This window comes from Mytilus galloprovincialis, chromosome 14 (assembly GCF_965363235.1).
Source record: "Mytilus galloprovincialis chromosome 14, xbMytGall1.hap1.1, whole genome shotgun sequence".
NCBI lineage: Eukaryota > Metazoa > Mollusca > Bivalvia > Mytilida > Mytilidae > Mytilus > Mytilus galloprovincialis.
This window is the reverse complement of record NC_134851.1, coordinates 24,991,394-25,013,228: the sequence shown is the minus strand read 5'-3', so window position 1 is coordinate 25,013,228 and position 21,835 is coordinate 24,991,394. Positions and strand designations below refer to the sequence as shown.

The 21,835-nt window shown below is 34.5% G+C and overlaps 1 long non-coding RNA gene across 1 annotated transcript; it reads left to right on the top strand.

Moving 5' to 3' along the window:
* Nucleotides 1–8,869: 8,869 nt before the first annotated feature.
* Nucleotides 8,870–18,064, top strand: LOC143059192 (uncharacterized). The gene is made up of 3 exons (XR_012973423.1): nt 8,870–8,914; nt 9,457–9,497; nt 17,945–18,064. It is a non-coding gene; the product is annotated as an uncharacterized LOC143059192 (long non-coding RNA).
* The last annotated feature ends 3,771 nt before the right edge of the window (nt 18,065–21,835 follow it).

The following is a 21,835-nucleotide window of genomic DNA, read 5'->3' as shown; positions in this document are numbered from 1 at the left end:
GTGTAATTTTCCCGGATGTCAAACTTGCTTGTGCATGGTTGAAAGGTTGAAGGTTGTCCTGTAGGTAAAATGTTGGTTATTTTAACATTTAATTCAAAGGGTACGTGCTGCTTGTTAATGCAGGTTTCTCCTATCACTACCCAACCAAGTTTCAATTGTTGAGCATATGGAGTTCTTGGTGGTCCTATGCGCTGGTCAAGGACGTGGTGTGCCTCTATAAGGTCTCTGCCAATTAGGAGAAGAATTTGGCAATTTTCGTCTAATGGTGGAATGCTTCCTCTGAGTTCTTTTAGATGAGGGTGATGCATTGTGACTTCCGGAGTAGGAATTTCGTCCCCATTATTTGGAATATGATCACATTCAATCAGTACAGGAAGGTCAAACTTGTCATTACAGTTGATTGATTCCATGATGAAACCTCTTCCTCTTTTCCCGGAGGTGACTACTTTGCCGGAGCATGTTGATAAAGTATAGTTCTCCGGTTTATCTTTGACGTCGAAAAGATTAAAGAATTCGGGCGATGCTAGTGACCGGTTGCTTTGGTCATCAATGATGGCGTACATGCGAATAACTTTGTCCTGGTTATCTTTGTGATAAACATTCACAGGCAGTATTTTAGCACAAGATTTCCCACTATATGTATCTTTGCAGATCTCAGTACAGGTAGAGTTAACTGAGGTTGCCTTAGTTTCAGCCGATTCTATAGGCTCCCCGCCGTAGGCTTGCTTAGGCGAGCTAGACTGAGAACTTGCAGGTTGCTGTGGTCTAGTGATGTGAAGTGCGGTAGTGTGTTGTTTACTTCCACATTCTTTACAACTTATGCGTGCGTTGCATTCCCGGCTTCTGTGTTTGGTGGAATCACAACACTTGTAACAGACATTGTTTTCTTTCAAAAGACCTTTGCGTTCCTCTATTGATTTGGCTCGGAACGCTCTACATTCATTTAAGGAATGCTTTGTATTGTGCAGAATACAAAGACCTTGTTTGCTGGCGTCTCCGGATTGTTGCTCAACCGCTGTTTTATGAGTACCAACTTTAGTCTTGGGGTAAGACGTGAACCTTGACGCAGCACCCTTTGTATTTGGTGTGACTTTTGACCCAAAGTTTAATCCAGGATCGTTTTTAATTCTACTGATTTCACTGATGAATGCAGATAACTCTGTAAAAGGAGGAAAGGCAACGCCGTGATTAGATTTGTATCTAGACGCCCTTGTAATCCACTTTTCCTGAAGTCCATATGGTAGTTTTTCAATGACAGGGTTTATTCCGGTCGGTGAATCAAAATAAGCTAGCAGACATCCCAGCTTGGGATTTTCCTTGTGGTATTCTATTTCTGATAGAATGTCAGACAGTTCATAAAGACGTGCGTTGTCCTTATTCGTCAAGGTTGGGAATTTGTCAAGTTTACTCCTGAGAGAGGCTTCCAACATTTCTGGAGCACCATACCGCTCGTCAAGCCTCTTCCATAATCTTTGTATACCTATTGTAGGATTATTGGCGTTCGACGCTCTTATGCTTATGGCATGTTTAGCAGACTCAGGACCGAGCCACTTGATCAATAAATCAATCTGTTCCGAGTCAGATACTTGTAACTCGTCTGTCACGTTTTTAAAGCTTGCTTTCCATGTATGGAAGGATTCTGCCCGATCGTTAAAGCTTGTTAATCGGGAGAAAAGCAGGTCCTTGCGCAAGAGAAATCTAGTAATCTCCGATGTTGGGTTGATTTGTTGCTGGTGTGCAACAGGGATCTCTTCTATTACGCCTTGTTTTTGGTGTGAAACAGGGATATCTTCTATAACGTCTTGTTTTGTGCGTAAGACAGGGATCGCTTCTTTAACACCCTGTTTTTGGTGTTCAGCAGGGATCTCATCTGAAAGGCCTAGTTTTTGTATGCCGGTTACTAATCCCAGATCTGGGATAGAGGTAACTTCCGGTGACTTAGTATCGGAAGGCAAGACAGCAGATGTCTGTGACAGTAAGTTCAGTGCCACGGATGGCACGAACGCTGGTGCTTCGTGACTCAGCTCGATCTTAACAGGAATTTGTTTTTTCTTTTGAGGTCCTGTTACTTCCTTTACAACAGTTGATACAGGAAGTTTATTGACGAAATCTTGCACACGCTGGAGCGGGTCTTCCTTTTCATCAGGAAGATCGCTAAATGCTTGGCTGCCGTCGTATTCTAGGACACGGGCCTCGGCTTCTGCGGCTGCAGCTTCTCTTTGTGCTTCTAGAATGTTCATAGCAGCTTTAATTTCGGCCTTTTCCCGTGTTGCACGTGCAGCCTCTTGTTCCATTAAAGTTTTCCTGCGTATGGCCTCGCGTTTCATTTCAGCTCTCTGGTGTGCAGCCTCAGCATTTCTACGTATAGCCTCTTGCTCCGCCTCGGCTTTTCTGCGTGTGGCCTCTTGCTCCGCCTCGGCTTTTCTGCGTGTGGCCTCTTGCTCCGCCTCGGCTTTTCTGCTTGTGGCTTCTTGATCTGCTCTGATGGCTTCTTGTTCTGCTCTGATGGCTTCTTGTTCTGCCTCGGCCTTTATTTCATTTTGCTTGAAAAGAGTCTGTTCTTCTATCATTGCCTCCTGCTTTAGGAGCAAGGCCTGTTTTTCAGCAAAGGCTATCTGAGTTCTGGCAGCCTCTGCTTTAGCACGCTTCTTCCGTGCAAGACTTGATATGTCAGAGACGTGGGAGCTCCCACTGTGTGAGGATTTCTTGCCTCTAGATGTCTTTGTTTTTGTAGATTTAGCCTTTGTAAGAGCGAGGCGATGCTCGTGTAGTTTTTCCATAACTAGCTCCACTTTGGACAGACGTAAATCCAAAGAGAGTTTACATGCATCAATTTCTTTTTGACTCTCCAATGTTCGGGTCCTTTTCAGAAAGTCTAGGTATTCATCTGTGAGCCTACGATAATTATTACAGGCTTTAACAAGTTTGTCCTGGACTGTTAGGAGTTGCTGGAGATCGTTAGGAGGCGTTGTTACTTCCAATAACTGGGATTCAATGTCTGCCCAGAGGGCCTCTAGTTCCTGACAGAACTTGTCACGTTTTTCAGTGAAAGCTCCTTGTCCTTTTTCCGTGACGTCACGTACTCGCCTAGCCTCGGGAGTTTCATCTGACTGTGATGTATTAGACGGATTTTCTAATAGTTCAAGGACATCTCCTTCTTGGGGCTGAATCTCTTCTTGTTGTTCCACATGACTGGGATCCATATTGACTCAACTTTGTTAGGTTGCTGTCGAGTTCACACAAGAGTTTACACTGTGAGTGTAAAGGTATGTACGTATGTACGTTGCTACGTTGTCGTTCCTTGTCTGGATATGTAAAGACAGGTTGTCGTCAATTTACTATGCTGAGCCTGACTCAGCTAGTATAACCAAGGGACTGTATCGCAATCTCGGCAAATTATAAAGAATAACAACTTGTGGGTGAAGATTGTAGATTATAATTCCACCAGAAATGATACAGGAGTTTTACAGAGCGTGTATTGTTTGGTAAATTGACGGTGATTTGTCACAATATCCACAGGAGTAGTTTTGTCGTGGCATCCATTTGCAATAGACAGGTGAGGAAGAGAAAGTAAGCACTAGTGAAAATACGGACAAGTCGAGATTATTTCCGGAAAATATGGATGTCTGAAAATTTAATCCAATAGACTATACAGTTAATATAATTGCGAAAGTGATCCAGAATACTTAATCTTTAATGTCTCAGCCTTTAAATTTTGCACCTTTGCCCATAGGGATTATAACATGATTGGTGTATCTATTCTGTAAACACCATCCAGACCCTCAGTTTATGTGAATATATATAACTTATCTGGTGTATTTAGTCACACTAACCCAATCTTGATTAAGTCATATTGATTATTAATAACAAATTTGCAAAGCAATGTGATGGGTAAATATCAGTTAAAGTAAGTTGTACTTACAAACTTTATTGTACTATTACAGACAATTCATCAATTAAACTTTGTGTCAAGTTTTCTTTTAATTCAATAATAATTAAGGAATACACAAATGTGACAATTTTGACTGAAGTTTTCTATTTGTATCATAATATGAATACCAATTACTTTTAAATGCCATTAATGGTTTACATATTTTTTTCAGTACATGCATGAAGATGACTTGGAGGCAATGGTGTCATACATGTTACTTTTAACTATAATAGCCTAACTGAAATTTGAAAACAGTTATCAGAGGAAAAGAGTGACCACTTCTTTCTTATGAAGATCAACACTCACAAGGAAATTATCAGACAATTTGTAACCAGATATGAGGGCAGTTTTAGATATATGCATGGAAAGAAAGTAAAATCAATGTTTTTTTAGGTAAAAGCTTGATGATATAACACAAATATTACAGTGCTGAATATGAAAACCCCATGCCATGTCACATGTAACTTTTGGAATGCAGAGCTTTTCAGTATTACAATAAAAGGAAGGATTTCATTAATGTTAAAACTGACTCTGGAACATTCAAGACAAAGAAATAAAGAAATAAAAACATAAGAGGAAATGACTGTGCACTTCTTTTTTGAAGGATCAACACACAAAAGGAAATTTTCATATCATTATGCATCATGTGCAGTAGTTGAGATAATTTTGGATATATACATAAAACTGTGAACTAAGTGATAATTATAATTCAAACATCATATGTGGTACCTGCATGTACTTACTGGTATATATATTGTAATTCACAACATTTTACATGCATCTAGGAATATTCTTTGCATGTTACATGTGAAATAAAAAAATTATCTTGTACAACATTATCATATGAAAACCAGCAGGATGATATATGTCTACATTTATTATGGATCATGGAAACCCACAAGAAAGTATTGTATGCATTGTAATAAGGATTATCAGTTTAATGTGACATATGCAATGCTTTTTGTTTTTATTTTGAGAAAACAATTTTAAATGAATGAAAAAGTATCACAAGTTTCATTGAAACTTTTGAAATAGACATATATGTATTTAATAGGCAAATAATACTCATAATGAACCCAAGGCTTTCATATGCATATAACTTTATTGAATAAACAAATAGTTTTATCTCAAGGAAATTTCTTTTTTTTTTAATGTTTTTTTTCCATCACTTTACTGTTTTATATTGAAAAGACTACAATGAATGCATGTTCAATAAATAGCTCTAGAAATTCTTGTTTACAGCTTATATAGTTTTAAAAAGAAAGACCCATTCACACATGTTATGTGACAGTTACTGATCCTAATAATTCAGTGAACTAATTAAAATGTTAAAAAAAACAGGGCTGAGCAGATTAATATTTCTCATGAAACATGAGTTTGATAGAAGGTGCTTCATATTACCATGCACAAGTGCTTGTTAAAGTGTTTTTTCTCCTATCAGGAGAATCATTTTGTTTTAGAAATAGGTGTTTTGCTGTCCGTCATCACGTTATCTTACTATGCCAAATCTTGGTAATCTAAAAGTCGTAAAGACCCTATGATAATCAAGATAATTCTATTTGCAATCAGCACATATCACACATATGTGCAGTTAGAAATGAACATTGGGTTACAAAAGCTCTTAAAAAGTATAACATTAGAGTACCCCCCTTTTTTCCCCTCTTCGTATGCACGGTGATTCTTTAAAGATTCATGAACACCTCAAGTATAAAAATGAAAAAAAGTAACATTATTTTACATCTTTAATGTGTCTATTTCTAGTCAAAAACTATCAAAATGTCGATTAATTCTTTCCCGGTATTCTTACACCGCAAAGGGGAATAATCGATCTGAATCAATTCAGTGTTTAAATGTCGCCGCGTAAGGACTTGAACATCATTCATTTATAAAGATCGCATTGGCACACCCCGTTAACATTTATTGATCTCTGTAAAACTTGGCACATTTATTCTAGAAAAGCTCCTGAATACCAAAATTGCTGTTTCTTGGTTTTTTTTTAAATGAATCCAACTCTTTAAAATCGACAAAATAGTTGACTTTTGGTGTGGCCACGGTTGGATTGTATGACACTTCTGTTATTTTTTATTATAAATGGGCAAATTTAAAGGAAGAAACAGCTGTTACGGGAAAGATACCATCTTTGTCAACAAAAAACAACTTTATGTTCATTGATTTGTGTAGTTCTTTGGGGTGCGCCAGTCTCTTGAATTTGTCCGTTCACACGCCATCTTTGAGTCATGCCCGTGGTAACCAGGTAGGGGTTTTGAGACACCAGAAATTAAAACTTTGGATGATATTAAGCTTGATAAAAAATAAGTTCTGGGTATGAAAGTTTTTGGACTAAAAGTTTTAATTTCTTGTGTCTCAAAACCCCCCACCTGGTTACCATGGTAACGGGCATGACTCAAAAATGGCGTGTGAACGAACAACTTCAAGAGCCTGGCGCACCCCAACGAACTACACAAATCAATGAAAATAAAGTTGTTTTTTGTTGACAAAGATGGTATCTTTCCCGTAACAGCTGTTTCTGCCTTTAAATTTGCCCTTTTATAATAATAAATTTCAAATTTGAATGATTTTTTGATGAATAAATAGCCGATTTACTCTAGAACAGCATTAACCTACCTGCGCTAAATTATAATCCGGGTACCTTTGATAACTATAATGATTAATTTCTCCTAGACGAATTGTTAATGATAGTAGTGTGGAATTATATCCATCAATTACAATCTCCTGTTATATTGCAACAAGTCTGAAAATCAGTTCGCAAGTACAGGAATTTATAAAATATATAAGTTAATTCAAGAGTTACAGCACATACATTACCATTGAAGCTTAGTAATGCTTAGCAAATCGGTCTTGAAAAACTAACGCACTATATAATATTGTCTTGTTTTGAAGTTACTACATGTCAAAAGTCAATTAAGGACCTGTGAAACAGATGTGTTATAACGGTCAATAAACTAACTCGTAATGGCGTAACGAAGAGATATTTCAACTTCACTACTTGTTGCTCTTTGATTGTACTTGGTACTCTTGATTTGATAGGACCTTGTTAGCAGCAAACATCTTTCAAGAAAAAAGTAAATGAAAGCTTTCTTGTTGATTCAATTTGTGAAGCAGTCTACTTTTAAACCAAACGAAAAACCATGTTTGCCACAACTACGATACACATCGTTTCAATTGTGATATATTTGGACAGGAAACTGAATATGTATAAGTAATAATTCAGATTTAATTCATAACAACATTCCTATACATATTGAGAGAAGAAAAAAACATGTCTGCACGTATAACATTTTCATGCGGTTATAGCAATAAAAATGCATCAGGTTCAAAATTTAGATGAATCCTTTTCGTGCACTGATATAAATTAGACCACCCCAATGTTGAAGGCCTTGCGGTGTTCTGTACTTGCTAATTTCTGTGTCACTCGTTTTTGTTGTTGAGAGTTGTGTGATTGGCAATCATACCACATCTTCATTTTTTATAATCAATACAATACACATACAAATCATGTTATCCATATAGAACAAATCAATAAAAGAATCATGAAAAATATAGACTTGATGAGATATAATATGGCACAACCAACACGCGTTTCATCATTATAAAATTGTCTTTTATATGATAATTACTGCTATTAAGCCTATGATTTAGTGAATGTCGATGGAATTTGTAGATGTCTCCCTAATAAGCTGTTGCTTTAACTTAATTTAAGCCGATGATTTACTATCTATTTTAATTGATTCAAATTTGGCATAATGAAGTCTTTAATGGTTTATTATACAGGACAGGTTTGACTAATGGTTAGGGGTTTTCCGATCCAATTTGCTATTAACTTCCTCGTCCCCTGAATTGTTCTGAATAATTTCCTGATTGATCCCATGTATATCACATCTTCTTATTCTAAATCAATTGTATTGGAATCGATTGCTAACGGTATATCCATAAATGACTAAATTATTTCACGCACTTATCCATACAAAGTAAAACACGGAGTGCGCATCACTTTATGTTCCATTATGTAACATACTAAGCAATAGTAGATAGATGATATATTTATCAATAACCATTCCATTTGATAAACATTCATCTTTTTTTCTTGTATATCTTGTATCTTGTATATGCGGTAGCAAATCATCTTTGCAAATTTTTTTTTCAACAATACTTAAATGGTAATTTTAAATAACTCTTATTTCAGAACGAAATGTGTTCCGCTCTCAATATAGATTTGATGATGATGAGATTTTTCACACTTAAGATTTAAGATATCTACTCATTTTATGTTTAAACGTAGCACTGGCTTGTCAATTGTGAACTAAAGTGATAATTTTGATCTTAACAACATACGATCATTCGGAAACGTATAGAAAAGAGATAATAATAAGTGAATTTTCCAAAAAATAATCTTGTTGTAAATTTAGGTCATTTCAGTTGCAATCAATAAAACATGATAAAAACAGCATACAAAGGGTACATTTCAAATGTAACTGAATCGAAATGTGAGACATACTATATTTTGATTAACTTAATGGGTTATCAGTGGTACAAATACCGGAAGGATTAATTCAACATGTCTGAAATTATTTGTTTATGAGAGCTTATGAATGCTCGAGTATAGTATTGCTATTAAGAATAACAATTTTACATAACGAATGTGTTTTGATGTAATGTAATTATTTTTTGAAATTTCTCTCACTGAATAATGAAATATCAACTCAAATTATATATAAACGCAACACTAGTCAAGCCATTTTAAATTGAAACACCAATTTTAATATGAACAACATCAGAAAAGTCTGAACCATACAGTCTTTTGGCTTGCAATCATTCCAGTTATTGTTAGACACTTGTCGAACAATTATGTCTGTTGCTGTTGTGTTGTACAGATACATAGATATAGACAAACCAACCAAATATAAAATCATGAAATTTCAGGTGCACAAGAATGTTATGCAGATCATTGTTCAAACGTGAGAGGTAAAGTACAAAATAACGTTTGACAATTTAATCTAGTTAACATGAAAGTCTCGTTTATAATTTTGATAATTTTGAATATCGTGTTGCTTATTCTTTAGTTTTCTATGTTGTGTCATGTGTTCTATTGATTGTCTTTTTCATTTTTAGCAAGGCATTGTCAGTTTATTTTTGATTTATGAGTGTGACTGTGCCTCTGGTATCTTTCGTCCCTCTTTTATACATTAATCTGTTTCTTATTTGAATTCCGAAGGAAAGATCAATTGCAAATAAATGAAAATATGATACATATATGTTGATAACCTAATGCTTATTGAATACTGTAAACCAACTTATTTTTGCGGATACTTTATTTCGCGTTTAGACCTTTCGAGTCCATTTCACAGCAATATAATTTGCAATTATCTAATTAACTTCATGTAGTTAAATAAGATTTACATATTGGCGATGATTTAAATTCGCGTTATTTTTCTACTCGCGAAAGGTGCGAAAATTAGTTAGTTTACAGTATCATGGTCTTGTCTAAATTATTTTGTTCTCTTCAGGCACACATGGTGAATTTTCTCCATCAATAACAGATAGCCATGTAAGTACAGAGTGCTGCAGATGGCGTTTAAACAAGCTATCAATCATTCAATCAAAGTTATAAGAGGTTTAGTTGGTGTTATTATACAAAAATTGAAAGCTGTTCACTTATATTTCTCCTATTTCCCAATAAGTCTGTTTATTTTGTCAACACATCATTATCCATATAATGACATTTTACGCAACTGTGTTGAAACATGTACAAGTGAGAGATTAAGCTAGCTCTGAAACCAGGTTCGACCCACAATTGTTTTTATAAGAACACGCTTGTACCAATTCAGGAGTACGACAGTTGAATCAATTCGTTTGATGTGTTTGAGTATTTCTTTATGTCATTTGATAAGGGCGTTTCCTTTTTGAATTTTCCTCGGAGTTTGGTATTTTTTATATTGTATTATCTACAAATATTAATTTTTGTCAAAATACGTTTAACATGTCGTCTTAACACCAACACAAGTGCAGTAAACCATACTTTTTGAAAAAGTAATGTTAAAATATATCTTAATATGTTTGATTTAAGAAGGACATTGACAGTTTTGATGCAGCAAAATGTAATATAGTCAGTCGTGCTAAATGTGTGCATACATGTACACAGTAAACAACATTAACACGCTATGGGACTTGTTTAAATGGAACAATTGTGTGACATGGTTTCTATGACTTTCTTTTATCTGTAATGTTATTGACCAGACTGATGTTATTAAAGTACAATCCAGTCATAGCATCCGTATTCATTGAGAATGTAAATATTGCAGCCTTTCAATTACATGTTGTACTTACAATTGCTCTTCATAAACATGGCATACGTGAAAAAAATACCTAGGGAACTGTGTTGGAATATAATATATCAAAAGCTGTCTGAACCGAACCGCTTCTGGACATTTGATTTTGTTAGATTTTGACAAATATTTGGTTAAATCATGTTCACAAAGCGTCCAATTTGATACGGCTAGACAAACAAACATTGATTTTTATAGTTCGTTCTTATGTTGTACCACTGTCCCAGGTTAGGGGAGGGTTGTGATCCCACTAACATGTTTAACCCCGCCACATTATTTATGTATGTGCCTGTCCCAAGTCAGGAGCCTGTAATTCAGTGGTTGTCGTTTGTTTATGTGTTACATATTTGTTTTTCGTTCATTTTTTTTACATAAATAAGGCCGTTAGTTTTCTTGTTTGAATTGTTTTACATTGTCTTATCGGGGCCTTTTATAGCTGACTATGCGGTATGGACTTTGCTCATTGTTGAAGGCCGTACTGTTACCTATAGTTTTTTAATGTTTGTGTCATTTTGGTCTTTTGTGGATAGTTGTCTCATTGGCAATAATACCACATCTTCTTTTTTATATGTTTAATTTAGACAAGTCGCGGCCTATGCAAGATTCGGCTGAGACAGATTTTATTTCATTTCAATTGAATTAGTTTGTCATGCTCAATTATAAATTTATAATGAACTGATCGAGTCTATTTAGATATGAATCTCAGCCTTGTACATTTACCTGTTTAATGCATACCCATGAATATGATACTCATGTCTGTTTATATTGTTCTATGTTGATATTGTAACAATACTAGTGGTGAGTAAAGACCAAAATATACATTATTTCTGATATTTTAGATTGTTTTTGTGTCAGTCTTTCCATCATCAATCCGATTGAACAATGAATGAGGAACAAGTAGTGATACGATATACACCAACAAACGACAATCAATCATTATGAAATACAGGCTGTTGAATCAGGACTTTAAAGTTTACATATTTTCCTATTGATGTTATTTACAGCTGTCCAGTTTTAAATATATTAAAGTTTGTAATAGCATGAGTAACACGACGGGTGCCACATTTATAGCAGGATCTACGTAGCTTTCCTGAACGTTTTTGGTGTTGTTCGTGTTGCTTGATTTTTAGTTTTCTATGTTGTGATTTCTTTACTATATATGTCTGTTTGTCTTTTTCTTTTTTTGGCCATGGAGTTGTCAGTTTTTTTGTCGATCTATGACTGTATGAGTTTGAATGTCCCTCTGGTATCTTTTGCCCCTCTTCTATGGTAGAGATACGAAAAGTGAAGTATATTTTTATGATATTTGTTGGTAGAGAAATACGTGTATGAATAAACGTATAAAATATAAACAACTTTCATAAAAACGGGTGGTTGGGAAAGCTATCAAACTTCTTTTTCGGGTAACTGAATATACCTAGTTAGGAATATGGCAGCTGTTTTCATTTGTTCCATTGGAGATAGTATTCCATTTTTTTAGTTTTATCAGTTTGATAACTATTTACACCACTGGGTCGATGCCACTGCTGGTGGACGTTTCGTCCCCGAGGGTATCACCAGCCCAGTAGTCAGCACTTCGGTGTTGACATGAATATCAATTATATGGTCATTTTTATAAATTTTCTGTTTACAAAACTTTGAATTTTTCGAAATACTAAGGATTTTCATACCCCAAGAGTAGATTACCTTAGCCGTATTTGGCACAACTTTTTGGAATTTTCGATCCTCAATGCTCTTCAGCTTTGTATTTATTTGGCTTTTTAACTATTTTGATCTGAGCGTCACTGATGAGTCTTATGTAGACGAAACGCGCGTCTGGCGTATAAAATTATAATCCTGGTACTTTTGATAACTATTTACACCACTGGGTCGATGCCACTGCTGGTGGACGTTTCGTCCCCGAGGGTATCACCAGCCCAGTAGTCAGCACTTCGGTGTTGACATGAATATCAATTATATGGTCATTTTTATAAATTTTCTGTTTACAAAACTTTGAATTTTTCGAAATACTAAGGATTTTCTTACCCCAGGAGTAGATTACCTTAGCCGTATTTGGCACAACTTTTTGGAATTTTCGATCCTCAATGCTCTTCAACTTTGTATTTATTTGGCTTTTTAACTATTTTGATCTGAGCGTCACTGATGAGTCTTATGTAGACGAAACGCGCGTCTGGCGTATAAAATTATAATCCTGGTACTTTTGATAACTATTTACACCACTGGGTCGATGCCACTGCTGGTGGACGTTTCGTCCCCGAGGGTATCACCAGCCCAGTAGTCAGCACTTCGGTGTTGACATGAATATCAATTATATGGTCATTTTTATAAATTTTCTGTTTACAAAACTTTGAATTTTTCGAAATACTAAGGATTTTCTTACCCCAGGAGTAGATTACCTTAGCCGTATTTGGCACAACTTTTTGGAATTTTCGATCCTCAATGCTCTTCAACTTTGTATTTATTTGGCTTTTTAACTATTTTGATCTGAGCGTCACTGATGAGTCTTATGTAGACGAAACGCGCGTCTGGCGTATAAAATTATAATCCTGGTACTTTTGATAACTATTTACACCACTGGGTCGATGCCACTGCTGGTGGACGTTTCGTCCCCGAGGGTATCACCAGCCCAGTAGTCAGCACTTCGGTGTTGACATGAATATCAATTATATGGTCATTTTTATAAATTTTCTGTTTACAAAACTTTGAATTTTTCGAAATACTAAGGATTTTCTTACCCCAGGAGTAGATTACCTTAGCCGTATTTGGCACAACTTTTTGGAATTTTCGATCCTCAATGCTCTTCAACTTTGTATTTATTTGGCTTTTTAACTATTTTGATCTGAGCGTCACTGATGAGTCTTATGTAGACGAAACGCGCGTCTGGCGTATAAAATTATAATCCTGGTACTTTTGATAACTATTTACACCACTGGGTCGATGCCACTGCTGGTGGACGTTTCGTCCCCGAGGGTATCACCAGCCCAGTAGTCAGCACTTCGGTGTTGACATGAATATCAATTATATGGTCATTTTTATAAATTTTCTGTTTACAAAACTTTGAATTTTTCGAAATACTAAGGATTTTCTTACCCCAGGAGTAGATTACCTTAGCCGTATTTGGCACAACATTTTGGAATTTTCGATCCTCAATGCTCTTCAACTTTGTATTTATTTGGCTTTTTAACTATTTTGATCTGAGCGTCACTGATGAGTCTTATGTAGACGAAACGCGCGTCTGGCGTATAAAATTATAATCCTGGTACTTTTGATAACTATTTACACCACTGGGTCGATGCCACTGCTGGTGGACGTTTCGTCCCCGAGGGTATCACCAGCCCAGTAGTCAGCACTTCGGTGTTGACATGAATATCAATTATATGGTCATTTTTATAAATTTTCTGTTTACAAAACTTTGAATTTTTCGAAATACTAAGGATTTTCTTACCCCAGGAGTAGATTACCTTAGCCGTATTTGGCACAACTTTTTGGAATTTTCGATCCTCAATGCTCTTCAACTTTGTATTTATTTGGCTTTTTAACTATTTTGATCTGAGCGTCACTGATGAGTCTTATGTAGACGAAACGCGCGTCTGGCGTATAAAATTATAATCCTGGTACTTTTGATCACAAATTATAATCAAAATCAAATCATAACACCGGTTACTAAATGTCGTAGTCAAAAGCTATACGGAACACTAAGGAAAGTCAGAGGCTCAAAGAGGGAATATAATGACATGCTTCAGTCAATAATACATTGTGAACACAAAATCATGGAATTTACACTTTAAATATTTTAATATAATGATACAAGTGTTATTATAAATTGTACCTTTTAAAATTGTTACACCATGATGACTGCTGTACCCATATTTTGACTATTTTATTCATTGTGTCTGTTTAGTTAACGCTTCATTGTAAATATAACGGAATTTAATGAGACTATCATCAAAGTGAGAGGGTTAGCGCTATAAAATCAGGTTTAATCCACCATTTTCCTATTTTGAAAATGCCTGTACCAAGTCAGGAATATGACAGTTCTTGTCCATTCGTTTTTTATGTGTTTTGTTGTTTGATTTTGCCATGTGATTATGGACTCTCCGAGTTGATTTTCCTCTGAGTTCAGTATTTTTGTGATTTTACTTTTTATTACATACACCATAAAATTATTTTCACAGCAAATTACAAAATCCTATACTAATGTCAAACATGTCAGGTTGAAATTTCAATATATCTGTTGTAAAAAAAAACAAACACACATACAAACACAAAATATGAAATCTAAAATTTTTATTGAAAACATTTTTCTAAACGGAAAAAAAGTGTCAAGATAAAAGAGGTGTATTTAAATGCATCATGAATGATTTACAAATAGGCTTCACTGCAATGGATATAAACTCTAAGCCAGGAATGTCGCAGTATTTACTCTGTATGAGACCTAAATTACATGTAATATACGAAGTAGCTGATATCTTCCACTGATTTGGGCGCAATACATATCTTAATTTGACATACAAATAGATTTTTACGCTTGGAGTAATTCGGTTTCCTTACTCATATATATCTTTTGATTTCGTGTCTTTATCTAGTCGAGAAAAATCAATGATCAGAATCGAGAAGTATATTTTAAGTTCAAGATGTGTTATTCAAAAGAATATATTAATTTCTGATTAAATATTTTTATAGTTCGTTTGTTGTGAGGGTATCACCAGCCCAGTAGTCAGCACTTCGGTGTTGACATGAATATCAATTATGTGGTCATTTTTATAAATTTCCTGTATACAAAACTTTGAATTTTTCGAAAAACTAAGGATTTTCTTATCCCAGGCATAGATTACCTTAGCGGTATTTGGCACAACTTTTTGGAATTTTGGATCCTCAATGCTCTTCAACTTTGTATTTGTTTGGTTTATTACTATTTTGATATGAGCGTCACTGATGAGTCTTATGTAGACGAAACGCGCGTCTGGCGTACTAAATTATAATCCTGGTACCTTTGATAACAATTTGTATTTGTAGACTTCTTATATTCAATTTGAACTTTGGAATTCATGCTGAAATTTATGATTTATATTATTAATTATTATTTCAAAGTCTCATCCCACAATGTAAGCATTACATTGATGTATTTGCTGTTTGTGGATGTCTTCTTTAAAATCTGTTTTCTTAACCGGCCTTTATTTTGTTTTCATACGTTTTTATACTTTTTACCAGAATATCGTTCATCATATCGTCTGAATATGGTTATTAAAGATACCAAGATTATAATTTAATACGCCATACGTGCGTTTCGTCTACATAAACCTCATCAGTGACGCTATGATCAAAATAGTTATAAAACCAAACAAGTGCAAAGTTGAAGATGTGATATGTTTGTCACTGATGCCATCAACTAACAGAGATCAAATAGTGTATATTTAGATGTGGAAGTTGTTTTAAACTTCTTTGTAACTTGGGTTTTGGTCGGGGTTGTTGCATTGGCAAACATACCAAATCTTCTTATTTCTTTATTTTAGTAAGTGTCAACGTACGGCCTTGAGCAACTTAAAAAAAAAACAATTACGCATCAAAAGCTACAGAAGTATGTCTTTAATGTGTTTTAAATTAAGTTTTTATATCATAACTTGTAAGAAGAATTGTGGTAATGGTAATTATATAGGCATATTTCTTTCGACTAGACGCACTCAGACAGCTTTACCACTCAGTTTTTTTGGTTTGTTAATGCATATTAATACAGAAAACCTTTTAACGAGTTCAAGATTAGTTTCGTCGTATTTGCTTTCGAGTTATTTTTCATATCAATATAATAGTAACATTTGTTAGGTACGCTTATTTTCAGTTTAGAAAAAGAAACTATACAAACGTTTTAATTAAAACATACTTTTTATATTCTTATGAACATACTTTAGGCTTTGTGAAGCAGACTAACAATAAGTCAGTTAACACGTCTGTAATAGATTAAACCGCAGTCGGTGAACTATGAATTGATAACGGTATAATGTGTAGTTAGTTGTTCTGTAAAGCAGAAAATTTATAATAATTTTCCTTAATCGTCCATAAATTTAGAAATTAATTAGGAAAATAGGGCTTTAATTCCCTCATGCAAATTTTTGCCTTTTACTTTTCGATGTATATGGGTTATGTTCTAATATCCATTTTTGTAATATGTCTCATCAACTGTTGCAGTTCTTATCCACCATTCGCTTTCAAATATTCAGCTTTGAACATCTGGAGAAAGTGAATCAAGTTGGCGCTTTAGATTAATGAAATTTATAAAGTGAAGTTTTCATTTTTTGCACGAGTACAGGATTTATACACCATTCTGTTACGGAATGTTCCTTTCATGATAATATACCAATTTAAAGTGTAGTAATTTTTATTATTCACTACGGTATCCTCAAGAATCACCCTAATGACTAGAAAAAACAATTCATCCTTAATCCTATTACAACCTTTGATTTCAAGGAGCAATTATAATCGGATGACGTTTGCCTTGGAGTATATCATTTTCACTTGATTGTACGCAGCTTTAATAAATCTGTTCATATTGATGATGTCTTAAAGCTCCCACATTCTTAATATTTGGAACATTTATTCATATTTTTGTTCAGTTTTATAAACCAATAATTTCATTGATATCCAGAAATGTCTACTTACAACTTAGAGTAGTTTAACGCGGGATAAAGTACTCACACACAACATGTACGCGATGATTATTCAATTTGACGACTTTACAAGAATGTTGTTATTGTATGATGGATAATATGTTTTCTTGGTGAAAACAACTATTAAGTTAATTAGGTTCACAGTCTTTGATTCAAGGCGAATTATTCAGTTACATAAATGTTAAATGAATCTTAAGTCAAAACAATTATGGAGTAGAATTTTCGGTGTGATGCTTGCTCATCATAGATGCAAAGATTGACATTTTGTACGCCAGACGCGAGTTTTTTCAACAAAAGACTCATTAGTGACGCTCGAATCAAAATAAGTTATAAAGGCCAAATCGAGTACGAATGTTTAGAGCAGTGAGGACCAAAAATTCCTAAAAGTTTTGCCAAATACAGCTGAGGTAATTACAATATCACCTGAGATAGAACATATTTCTTTTCATTTTTGCAAATACCCGTAAATCAAGATAAACATTAGATTCAGAATTTACTGGTCGTGGATGTCTTTATAAAATTCCTTTCTCTGATCCTGAGTTATGTTTTAATTTCTTCTAGAAGATATTTTATAATTTCGTCAGAAGATGTGGTATGATTGCCAATGATCCAAAAGAGGGGCGAAATAAACCTGAGTTAAAGTCAAACTCATAGATCAAAGATAAACTGACAACGTCATGGCTAAAAAATAAAAAATAAATGGGGGTGCTCCGGAAGGGTAAGAAGATCCTGCTCTAGTTATGGCACTCGTCGTGGAATCTGCTAACAGCTGAGACCAACTGTTGTTAATGTAGATGTAGAAGTTGTTAACCTCCCTCTTTGGCATTTGTGTTGTAGTTGAGAGTTCTCACATTGACAATCAAATCACATCATCGTAGCTGTATATGTCAGCAAATGTATGTCAACTTACGGCCTTGGATGGTGACAAAACAATCATAACGCATCGAACGCTACAAAAGTATGTCTAAATTTGTTTTAAATCATAATTTATAACATTTCTTTTTTAGAAAGAATTATGTGCACAATAGTAATTATAGAGGCATATTTCTTCCGACTTGACGCACTCAGACAGCTTCACCACTCAGTGTATTTTTTTTAGATAAATAAATAGAATAAATCTCTTGAACAATTGTAAGTTTAGTTTCATTGTATTTGCCTTCGAGTTATTATTTTTATATCAATATGATAATATTATGTGCTTCTATTTCCATTTTTTAAAAAGAAACTTTACAAAATTTTAATTGGAACAAACTTGTTTTTTGATTCATTGCAAATACTTTTAGGCTTTCTGAAGAATAATGATGATTGATTAGTAATATACTGCACTTCTGTAGTGTATAAGACTACAAGTGATGGACTATAAGTTCCCGACCATATCACAACTAGTTAGTGCATCGGTAAGGCTATGATTCATAACACAGTTTTCTTAAATTGTCTATTGATTTCGAAACAACATAAACAAAGTAGGCTTGAACTGCCAGGGGTAATATTGACCTTAATCTTGTTATGAGAAAATTGCTTATGTTTTAAGTTCCATTTTAATTGATATCTGATCAAATGTATCGGTCATTATACACCGTTTGCTTTCCAATAATCGACTTTGAGCGTTTTTTGTAAAGGTAAATACAGAAATTGCATTGGAGGCATGAAATTCAAAATGTGCAGTTTCCAAGTTTTGTGTGAATATAAGATTATCAAAGTTACAAATGTTCCTATTACATGTATTATGTTGAACTTATGATTACAAGACATCGACCTTTCTTATGTGTATTTTGACATCACCAAAACTTCACCTATCGACGATGGCAACAATAATAGTTGTTATCATTTCATAACCCATGACTTAAAGCATCATGCAGTAAATTTTTGGAAGTATTCAGCTTTTGAATATAAAGTGTCACTTGTTCATGTGTCACTATAACGAATCTCCATTAAGCTCTCATATTTTTTTTATATTTAGAATCTCTAACCAATTTTGTTGAGTTTTATAAAACAATAACTGAAATTTGAAATTAAGACATGTCTACTTTTGAGAGATGTTCTCCGCGGGATATAGCACTACCAGGAACAACATTTATACGTTGAGAATTCAGTTTAGCGACCTCATTAAAATGTCATTACTGTAGGATTTGTTATAAGTTTTGTTTGAATAAGCTATATTGTGTTTGAGTTCAGGCATATTATTCAGTAGCCTACTTTTAAACGCATCTTTTGCCAAAAGATAGACGAGACTATGTTAAAATGATTCTGAGCGTGAACACTTGGTTTGAATGCCTTTTGCTCTTAGGGCCCTGACGTCTATGAATGTCTGCCTTTGTTCACCAACATACTGTAGACCGACCATTATAGAATATTATTGTAGAGATATATTTCTTCAGACTTGACGGAGTCATACAGCTTCGAATTCACCAGTCAGGTTTTTTTAAATATATATTAATACAATTGATTGATTGATTGATGGTTGCTTAACGTCCAGTGGCAAATATTTCATGCATATTCAGGGAAATGAGGGTATCTTGGATAGTGACAGAACTCTTGCCTTGCAACAGGCCACCTACGGACCCCTCAAAAGAGTTGTTGCAAGGGTTCTTAACGTGCAAAGAGCGTGGCACTCTGTTTACACGAGACATCGGATTTAACGTCCCCCTTCTGACCGGACGCGACTGCGAACTTGATACATCCCGCACAGCCAAACGGACGCCCCACTTCGGCAAGCGTTTTACTGCCGGTCGGGAGAAGACCAAGTGACCATATTTCTATACCCCAGTCACCCTTGGGGGGTATATTAATACAAGTAACCTCTTGAACGAGATCAAGATAAGTTCCATCGTAGTTGCCTTCGAATTATTTCGTATATCAATATAATAGAAACATTCGTTTTGCTTCCATTTTCTAAAAAAGAAATTTTACACACGTTTTAATTGGAACAAACTTGCTATTTTTAATGCAATTTTTTTTTCTGCTTTCTAAAGCAGAATAATGATAAAATCACAAATTGTACCAAATAATGATGTCATTTTATGTATTGTCTAACCATGACAAAGATATTATTACGGAGCCCCGATATGGAAATGCATAGAAAAAAAATATAGTGTGCGCACAACTTTAATATATTCTGCGCAGAAAATAATATATTGTGCGCACAGTTTAAAAATATTGTGTGCACAACTTAAATATATTGTGCGTACAACATAAACATATTGTGCGTACAACTTAAATATATTGTGCACACACAATGATATATTGTGCGTTAAATTCTTTGACCTTACACATGGTACGCGGCTTTTATGTCTGCTTTTTAAAGTGACAGAATGGAGAAATGCATAAGATTTTATTTTAAAATGGGGCTAGATTACATGCAAAAAATCATCACTGCATTTTTATCGGCACCTGACGTGAATACTGAATAAGCTACGTGTATTTCATCTGAAACTTGCTCTATTAACAGATGTGTTGTTAGCGGGTACTTTAGATCAGTGTTTATTTGAACAGTTTGAAACATACTTGGCAATAGAGCAAGGACACCATCGAACGTATGCAGACTTTGATAATATAAGTGTATCTGTTTTTTTGTAACAAATTTAAAACTACTCTTTGCACTCATTCGTTATACTTAATGTCAATATTTTGTTTATGTTGATTGTCACAAGACTGACATGTTGCTATATTTACGACTTTTGATTTTGTTATGCCCCGTCGACGATATAGATGGTCATTATATTTATAAGTTTTCACATCCGTCCATCCGTCCGTCTCTATTTATGATAAATGTTTTGGTCATAGTTTATGATGAAGTTTTAGTGTCATAAACTTAAATGCATTTATATGTGGTTTCTCTAAAGATATCATTATAAAAGTGAAGAGTAAGTCACATCCACTGAAAACTGAGTACACGTACACGATCTTTATTAACGATGACTATGTTAGATCATGATTAAGTACGGTTTTGCCCCAAGATGTACTGTTCGTTATTGAAATGTGACGGTGTGATGAGTCTTAAGAAATTCACCATGATGTTGTGATCAAATAAAGATAAAACTGAGTACAGATATAAATCAGAAGATGCAATATAACGGCCAATGAGACAGCTCTCATTCCAAGTCATAATTTTATGAGTTTGACTTTTCCTCTGGTATCTTTCGTCCCCTTCTTTTATTCAACGTCAATAATTATAGGTCATAGTACGGTCTTCACCACGGAGCGTTGGCTCACAACAAACTGCAAATATAAAAGGCCCCAAAATGACTATAACAAAACCATAAACAGATATCAACCACACCAATAAACGACAATCACTGAACAACAAGCTCCCGACATAGACTAGTATGCTTATTTTGATTTAAAATTTTTAAGAGTTTTGTACAAATGTTTCAGATCAAGTTTCATTTTCATTCTGATTAATAGAAGAGAGGACAATAAGTCACTAGTATCTATTTTTTATGGTCATCGATTTCATTATACAATTTTACAAAATGTTGTTCGTATACATTATGAAACTGATATGTTACAAAGCAATTTAGGAATACTCAATGGAAATGTATTCCTCAGTGGAGTATTTTGAAAACAAATAAAATAATTATGATTCATGTTTCTCCAAATATGGTCGGTGTTGATGCATCATTTATTCATAAACTTGTGGCGTGATTGATCGCGATTGGTGCGATTGCCAATGAGACAATTACATATACATCATATACACCATAGCTCATACAAATACGGGTTATATTCTTCTCATATATTTTACGATGGTATGATACTCAACACCTAACAGGAGAGGTTGTGCTTGATATTCATATGATAAAGACATAGATTTGCAATCAGTTTCAATGAGGTCTGGCGCTGGCATGTCAGTAACTGATAGTAGTCATTTGTGAATTTATGTATCATTACCTATTCTG